The following is an 8,151-nucleotide window of genomic DNA, read 5'->3' on the forward strand; positions in this document are numbered from 1 at the left end:
ACAGGTCCAAATGGAGCTTAAAAACTACACAGGTTCACCTGTAACACTTACTTTACCATACTTCCTTGTGTAAAACTAAACTCATCAGTACAGGGTTTAAGATGATCCCTTGCTACGACAATATGTTGTCAGAAAAACAAGCCCACTGCGCTCACGTTCTATTTTGATAGTGAATTGCACTGTTTACATATAGTACTTCGCTGTGATTGTTAAATTTAGAACTTGTGCCTCTATTATTACAAGGTGATGTAAAGGATGATGACTAAATCGGCGCCCTGTGCTCAAATTGCCTGTAATGGTCTATGAAAAAAGTGGATAATTATTTCCATACACAGATTTGAGAACGGCTGATTCAGCTAGACACATTAAAACAGATAATGGATAGGTAGATGGCCAAATCATCAATTTGTGAGAAAAAAGTGTGGGCAACATTCTTAAAAGTGCATAAAGTCTTTAAAAATTAATCATACTTTTGATCCAGTTACATTAAGACTCAAAATAAGCAGATGCATCTCAACTAGACCTAAAATGCTAGACAATTCAATAAGTGTGCAAATAATCAAATAAGAGTTCCTGTAACTCTGAACTGGATTAAGTAGGTCTAAGAATATAATGTAAATTGTGAGTGTATTAACAGATAAATAATAAGAGTAAATTATGGCTCATTAACAGCATTTAAATGTATACAGTGAGCAAACACAAGACTGCAAAATTAGATATACCTGTATATAATGTATATAAAAGGACAAAGGCAGATAAAGTGACTGGCAACTCTGTGGTTTTAATTTCAGTGACTTATCTTAAGTAGTAGTTATGAACTAGACAGTAATAAGTTTACTGGCTGAATCCTCACCGAACAACAGCTCCAGAAAGTACAGATTTACAGGGTCATTACTCTCAAATGTACAGCGGGAGTGAAATTTCTTCTTGCATCTAATTCACATGCAAATATGCCCTCTTATTAAATTTTTATGTTTACCAAATATAAACAATGATGAAGGTTCAACAAATAAAATCTCCAACTTAATTTTTCAGCCTAGAATGAACAGCCTCTTCTTCGTGTCTGTGATGCATGATGACAAGTTTTATATCAATTTACTTGAGAGCTGAAACCACTTAATGAAATTTTAGGGTCACTAAAATACTACTCTTTTTCCCAGCATTGCACCATGTGGAAGGCAGGTGCCAGCTGTGACCAGAACACCAATTGGCCTGGAGTCCTTTGCTAGGCTGTTTTCCACCTTGTTCCCACTGCTGCTAGGATTTACTCTGGTTCACAGAGACAGGGAATTAAACAGGTTTAAGAATATTATGTTAATTAAAATAAAAACCATGTCTGGAAATCAAGGGAAAAACCAATCTACTCTCATTAAAAAAGTGTCAAATCCTAACAAATCCTGTTACAGTTCACAGTGGACACTAAGCAAACCTGTGTCCTCATTCCAAGGATCAAAACAATGAACATTTAATTTAAAGTACTGGGGACCTTCACAACTTAGGTGTATATACATACAACTGCATAACTGATATGAAGATTATGAGACACAAGTGATGGGAGATTTTTTTTTTTCCTTTTTTCCATGAACATTTTTCATGCTGCACAGCATTAGTCACCATTGGCTTGTATTATACCATAAACTTTTTATTTCCATTCTCATTCAAGACAGCATGAGAGTAAAGTTTTTCTTGGCCATCAATACAAACCATAAATGGAAAGTAACATAAAAAGCACAATGTTTGGGTGGAATATTCCTTTATATAAATTGCTAATTACTGCTGCAAATGGAACTTAGAAGTATACGGCCTAACATTACAAACTATGTTAATATGCATCATTAACAGCAAGAATTGGCTTCTAGGTAATACATTAAGTAAAGCAAAAACTTGATGCTGTGGCACACATTTCTATTATTTTCTGAAAATATTATCCAATAGTTTTTTGACCTGGCATGGATCATTTATTACAGATGGTGAAAGGTAAAATAAGCAATTCAGTAGGGCTGCTCAATTAATCATATATTAATCACAGTTATGACTACAGCTGCCATGACATATTAATCACAAATAGTGGAGATTACTGCATTCCATTTAGCATACCCGGCCTGTCATGAATTGAGGTTTCCCAGTTACTAACTGCTCCAAACAATAAATGGGTGCTGTAATCAAGCACAGAAACATTCACTATAACAATGAGATTTGAAAATCGATGGCACTAACATCATATGAATAACAAGTGACTGTGCTGAACACTTGTTTAAGAATCTGGTTCCTAAAAATTCACTTTAATAAAAGGATAAGTATCTGTGTGTCCATCCTGTTGCTCTGTCTCTGTCATTACCAAAGATGGAGCATCGCAAATATTTTGGAAATAAAATGCATTGCATTTATCATTTTAACATATGGTTCATCACAAACCTTAACACTGCCTTCTGGAATCCAATACCAAAGGCATTTACTACAGACATACAAATTGAATGGTACACTGCACATGTTGATTACTGAGATTTCAACCTGCCTTAGAGGGGTAGCATCTTTTAAAAAGTGTACACTTCTTTTTCATGTTTGCAACAACTTCCAGAAACATTTAGAAGTAATGCTGAGCTGGCTGGTCAAGTCAAGTGCACTGGTACAGTGCATTGCCGCACCCACTACGCGCCGAAACAACTTGGGATCCCGGTTGGCAACCCCCCAGGCAAACATACGGTTCAGTCCCACCGTCCGGAAATGACCCTCTATCTGCCGCAGCCAGATGTTACATGGGCGACACCTTGGTATGGTCCAGCTACTCGGGTCCCCAACAATGAGGATCTTACGAGCTGGATCACCCTCGGGGAAACACGCCACATGGCCGTAGTGCCTTAACTGACGCACCCTCACAATGCTGGTAATGTACCTCATTTGGGACTCCATGAGCAACCGCTCATTCGACACAAAGTCAAACCAACGGTACCCAAGGATTTTCCGGAGAGACACAGTACCAAACGAGTCCAGTCTTCATCTCAGGTCACTGGATAGCGTCCATGTCTCGCAACCATATAATAGCAAGACAGGAAGCACCAGGACTCTAAAGAATTGGACCTTTATCCTTTTGCATAGATATTGGGAATGCCACACACCCATTTCCAGCGGCCTCAAGACCCCATGCTCTCCCAATCTGTCTACTGACTTCATAGGAAGAGTCACCAGAGACATGAATCAGTCACTGCCAAGGTAAGTAAACCTCTCGACATGGCCGACACTCTCCATAAACAGACACACTGCTGATGGATGTGCCCGAGAGGTCATTAAAGGCTTGGCTGGCACTATTTTAAAAATTTTAATGCAAAAATGAACAGAATTGTCTTTAAATTAGAATTATTTTGTTTTCAATAAACATGGTGTTGATCAAAAAGGCATACTGTGAAACCTGTTCCAGCACTGCAAACAAACTTTAAGACAACCATTTAAAATTCAACAACATATTTAATTGTGGAGAGCGCATGAAAGATAAGCTAGCAGCGCCAAGCCCTGGTAGAATTTGGTCTGAGACATAGATAACCATTAATTACTCATTTCCATTACAACACAGGCATGTATTCACTAGGCTACTGAAAGCAAATTCAGATAAAAAGAAGCCATCACATTTCATTTATCAAAAGACAAGGCTCCAATTAAAATTGTGTGCAATAAAGGTTTTAAAAAATAATCAACGCCCAGGGCAAGAGATGCGTCACCAACTCCAGCAATTATTTTCACAAAGTTGCACTGCCTTTAGTTTATTCCAAACTGAAACTGATCTGAAACAAGTGTCACTTTATACAACACATCTTATTTGTGGTTAAGCAGAACTATGAAAGCATGTGTGACGATAATGTTTCATTATACTGATGAGGAATTTTCATTGAAAAGTAGATGATTGAAATGTTGCTTCCTTTAAATGAGTGCGCCTTTTGCTAAAATATTTTCTTCAAGAATGGGGACACAACTGCTGGAGACATCAGTATGTAGCAAAGTGCTATCATCTAAATACTTCTGAAGCTGCCTATATTTTAAAAATTTAATGTGTTTACATATCCATGAAATAGAAGTATAGTATAAGGCTGTGTTTATATTCACTTCTTGATCTTGCTTTACTGTTATTTAAGATTTTATTATACACTTTAATTTTTACATATACAAGCAACTTTTGTTCTCTTAATATAACAGAACCCCAAATTACCACTCCCATGTTTAGCATTTTTCCAGTTTACATTTTTGAGTGGTGGCGATGGCTGGTCTTTTACATTTGTTTTGAGAAAAAAGAAAAATGTTTGTGTTATATTTAAAGTTTACTTCATAATTATTGGTACCATTATTGCACAAAATAAAATGCTACATTTTTAATTTTTCAACCAATCAATTTAACAATTTCACATTAATAAATTTTTTAAGGAGTTCAAACCTTCAACATGGTAAGACGCGGTACATAGTAGTACTGTTAACTGAAATGAACAATTGCAATTATATTATCAAAGGCAATAATCATTAATTATTAACGTCATAATCGTGTACCCCTTACAATTTTGGCTATAGGGATGTAAAAGTTAGTCTGAATAAGCATAATCCGCACTAATCTGGAGTACTCATTAGAAATGAAATAATTTATTCATGAGGAGGAAATATATAATAAGCAAGAACAGTTCTGTCAGATATTTACAATAATAAAATGTGAGTTCCACTTAAATGTTTTAAGTGTAAATATGCTAGACTGTGACAGAAATGTGTAAGTTTTCCTCCCTCTAACAGAGATCTATAAAGGGCTAGATTCCTAGTAAAGGATGAAAAATGAAAAATAACATTTGCAATCACTGACTTTGAAATTGCCTAAAGTGATACCCTACATGCTTTTGTTTGAAATTTGTCATTGTAAGCCTTCTGGGAATAGTTCGTAGAGGGCTAAGACCACTAGTAAAGAGCCAAATATTCAAAATATGATCATATTTGTAATCAGCAACCTTGAAATTGCATAAAATGGCACTTTTTTCTTTTAAAAAAGTTTTGTGAATAGGAGTAACTTTGAGCCCTCATATCCCATTAGGCGATTAGCCCCTTAGGTCAGTTGATGTGGCATGCACAACTTCTCTCCTTCTAATCGTTTCAGCTAAAGATACCTATTGGCTTACTCTAACATAGTAGTGCAATTTTCTGCAAAAAATATTGTCCAAAAAAGACTAAAAAAACGTGTTGTCATGCTCTGTGTAAGAAAACAAGGCAATTTCATTATGAATTATCATGTTAACTATATATTAAATTATATAATTATATTCAATTATTGCTGTGTTTATAGATAATGAAACTGATGCACAAATTATTACATTATATACAGTATAAGCTAGCCCTGAAAATGAATCAAAATTTACTCCTGGCAGGAGAACCTGCATGTGCTATCATGCCACTGTAGATGGTCCAGAATGCAGCTGCTCAAACCAGCCAAGATGGGCACATGTCACTCCTCTCTTCATGTTGCTACACTGACTCCCTGTAGCACACATTCAAGTTCAAATCCCTGAAGCTTGACTACAGAGTAGCCAGTGGGTCAGCACATGAGTATATGGAGACACATCTGGTGATGCCACCTCTGAGTGTTATCAAGTCTCAACCCAGACTCCTTTCTTGTGTAGTTATTAGTTAGTGGAACAAGCTGCCCACCTCCATTCAAACTGCTGACTCTCTCAATGTATTTAAGAAGCATTTGAAAACTCATCTGTTCTGTGAAAATCTAAATGAATTTATAAAAAAAAAAGTGCTCTGTGATCTTTCACATTATTGGTTGATTTGTTGTTAATCTTGGCAATCAACTTTTGCTGCCTGCCCAACCACACTTGCTGAACAAACAGGCCCTAGCCTAATATTACTCGATTATGTTACCTCTTTTGTAAATCACTTTGGATAAAAGTGTCTGCCAAGCAAATACATGTAAATATAAAAGTAAAATAATCAATTCATTTAAATGAGTACTTTGAAGAGTTGATTTAGAAAATTTAATCGAAATGCCCATCATTAATCAAGACAGGTTGAACAATACATCATATGTGAGGGTTTTCTGAAAACCGTGAGTCAGAAGGTCCCAGTCAAAAAAATAAAATGGTTTCAAAGCATTCATAAGAAATTCTTATGAACACAATTAAAAATGAGCAATGACGTATGTTCCATTACCAACAGTTTAAAAAAGTGGATGGAATAAAAACCTTCAATTTGAGACCCCTGGTTTAAGGTAAAAGAAAGAAAACAGACGCCTAGAAATAGAGTCAAAGAAATTCACATACGGTAACTAAAACAAAGCAGACAATGAAGACAGACTTTAGAATATTCCCCAAAACTCAAAGCATTGGGATGTGTGCTTTCATGTGCTGCCACCTGGTGGATTCATCGAGCATTTCACCGTAACTGCAGAATACATTTAGCAGTATTTTTTAAAAATTAGTAGAACCACAGTGATTAAGTTTATTAATTACAAACGTTTCAAGTTATGTTCATACAAATGAATTCATAATGTTTAATAACACAGCTCCGATCACACTACAGTGACGTAAAAGTGGCCAAAAATCAGCCCGATGAAGGAAGTTGGGGGATTTACAGTTCTTCGGGAATGCAGAGAGAAGCCAGTTGTCTTCGGTCCCCACTGCTGCTCTCTGTGACGCGGCTGCAACAGATACTATTATTTTTAAAACAATACAACAAGCTGGTTCTCCAGTCGTAGCACTGGGCAAATTTATTATTTAAAAAGCACTAAAGGTGACGCTGGTCAAGCTGTCAGAAGACGGAATCATTTGATTCATCCAGGGCGCAAACCCATACGTCAGAATGTCGGCAAGATGACATCTGGCGTTAACCGATTTCCCTGTGGCGAATCCCACGTCCACACCCCCGCCTCACACCCGAACTTTTCATCATTAACAAGATGCCTTCCTCTGTGTCAGCAACTTTTCCCCCGCTCCCTCCAACCACCCCTTCCTCCACACAGGCGCTGCCCTATATTGAAAGGACGGCATCACATCAAGCAGCGAGCAACTTCTCCCGTGAGGCCGGCTACGACCAATCAGCCAGCCTGCCCAGATAGTCCCGCACGAACAGCGAGTCTCGACCGCGTCTGCCGCCTGTGCTGGTATTCATTCAAAAGTGTCACATGACCCGTACATGTAAACATTTTATACATAAGTGAAACAACAAACAAAGAGACGGCCTTCTAGCGTACTTGATATTACACAACGCCCTGTCCTCACCTTTATAGCAGCAGTTTAATAGAGGTCAACCAGACAGAACGCTATGGCTCCAGAACCGCTTCATTCCTGAATTTTTACAGCGACAGTTCACCTCCTTTACGCCGCCATCTTCCCTCCGCCAGGACTGGCACTTCGCTCGCGCAACCAGTCAGGAGCCGCGCTCGCCCCGCCTCCTCGTGACCATGGTCCAATAGTCAGGGTCCAGCCCGCCTCTCCCACTCAGTTCATTTGCTGATTGGTGGCTTCGCATTTCCAGCACGCTTGTCTTTGTGATGTAGTAGGTGAACTGAGCTCAATGGGACCTGCGAGTTGGTCCGCAAACTGCAGTGGTCAGCAATTTAAGACATTTCTATGTATTTGCTTAGCTAACGCTTTTATTCAAAGCGACATAGAAAAAAACGCAACATAATCGCGTACACGTAAGTCTGGGGGAATGTTTGGGAGCAAGTTTTACAGGACAAGGTTACAAAATTGACTACCAGTATTGACCAGTGAAGAGCTCAGAACAAAATAAAAACGAGTTACAGTTCCTAGGTTACAAAATCTAACAGCAGTTAGATTGAAAGTCACTGTACAAGAGGGTCTTTAAACACTTTTTAAACACATTTAGGGAGTCTGGTGCTCGAATGGTAGTGGACAGGTCGTTCAACCAGCTAAAAGCAAAACATGAAGAGTCTGGATTAAGATTTGATGCCACTCTGAGGTGACATCGCCAGAAGCCATTAATCAGTAAACGTGGGTGGTCGTGAAGTAGACCCCAAGTGTTTCCAAATATATATATATATATATATATATATATATATATATATATATATATATGAGTACTTTGTAAGCATTAAGGATTAGGATTAAATACATGCCGTTACAGGGAGTCAATTTACTGATCTGAATAGAGTGATCACGTGTCCAT

General features: G+C 37.8%; 1 long non-coding RNA gene across 1 annotated transcript in view; it reads right to left on the reverse strand.

Moving 5' to 3' along the window:
- The window catches only part of LOC114666432 (uncharacterized), a 37,366-nt gene extending 29,900 nt beyond the window's left edge, over positions 1–7,466 (reverse strand). The window contains exon 1 of the long non-coding RNA XR_003718582.2: positions 7,242–7,466. This is a non-coding gene — a long non-coding RNA (uncharacterized LOC114666432). The remainder of the gene's footprint in view (positions 1–7,241) is intronic.
- Between the last annotated feature and the right edge of the window lie 685 nt (positions 7,467–8,151).

This window comes from Erpetoichthys calabaricus, chromosome 16 (assembly GCF_900747795.2).
Source record: "Erpetoichthys calabaricus chromosome 16, fErpCal1.3, whole genome shotgun sequence".
NCBI classification, from domain to species: Eukaryota; Metazoa; Chordata; class Cladistia; order Polypteriformes; family Polypteridae; genus Erpetoichthys; species Erpetoichthys calabaricus.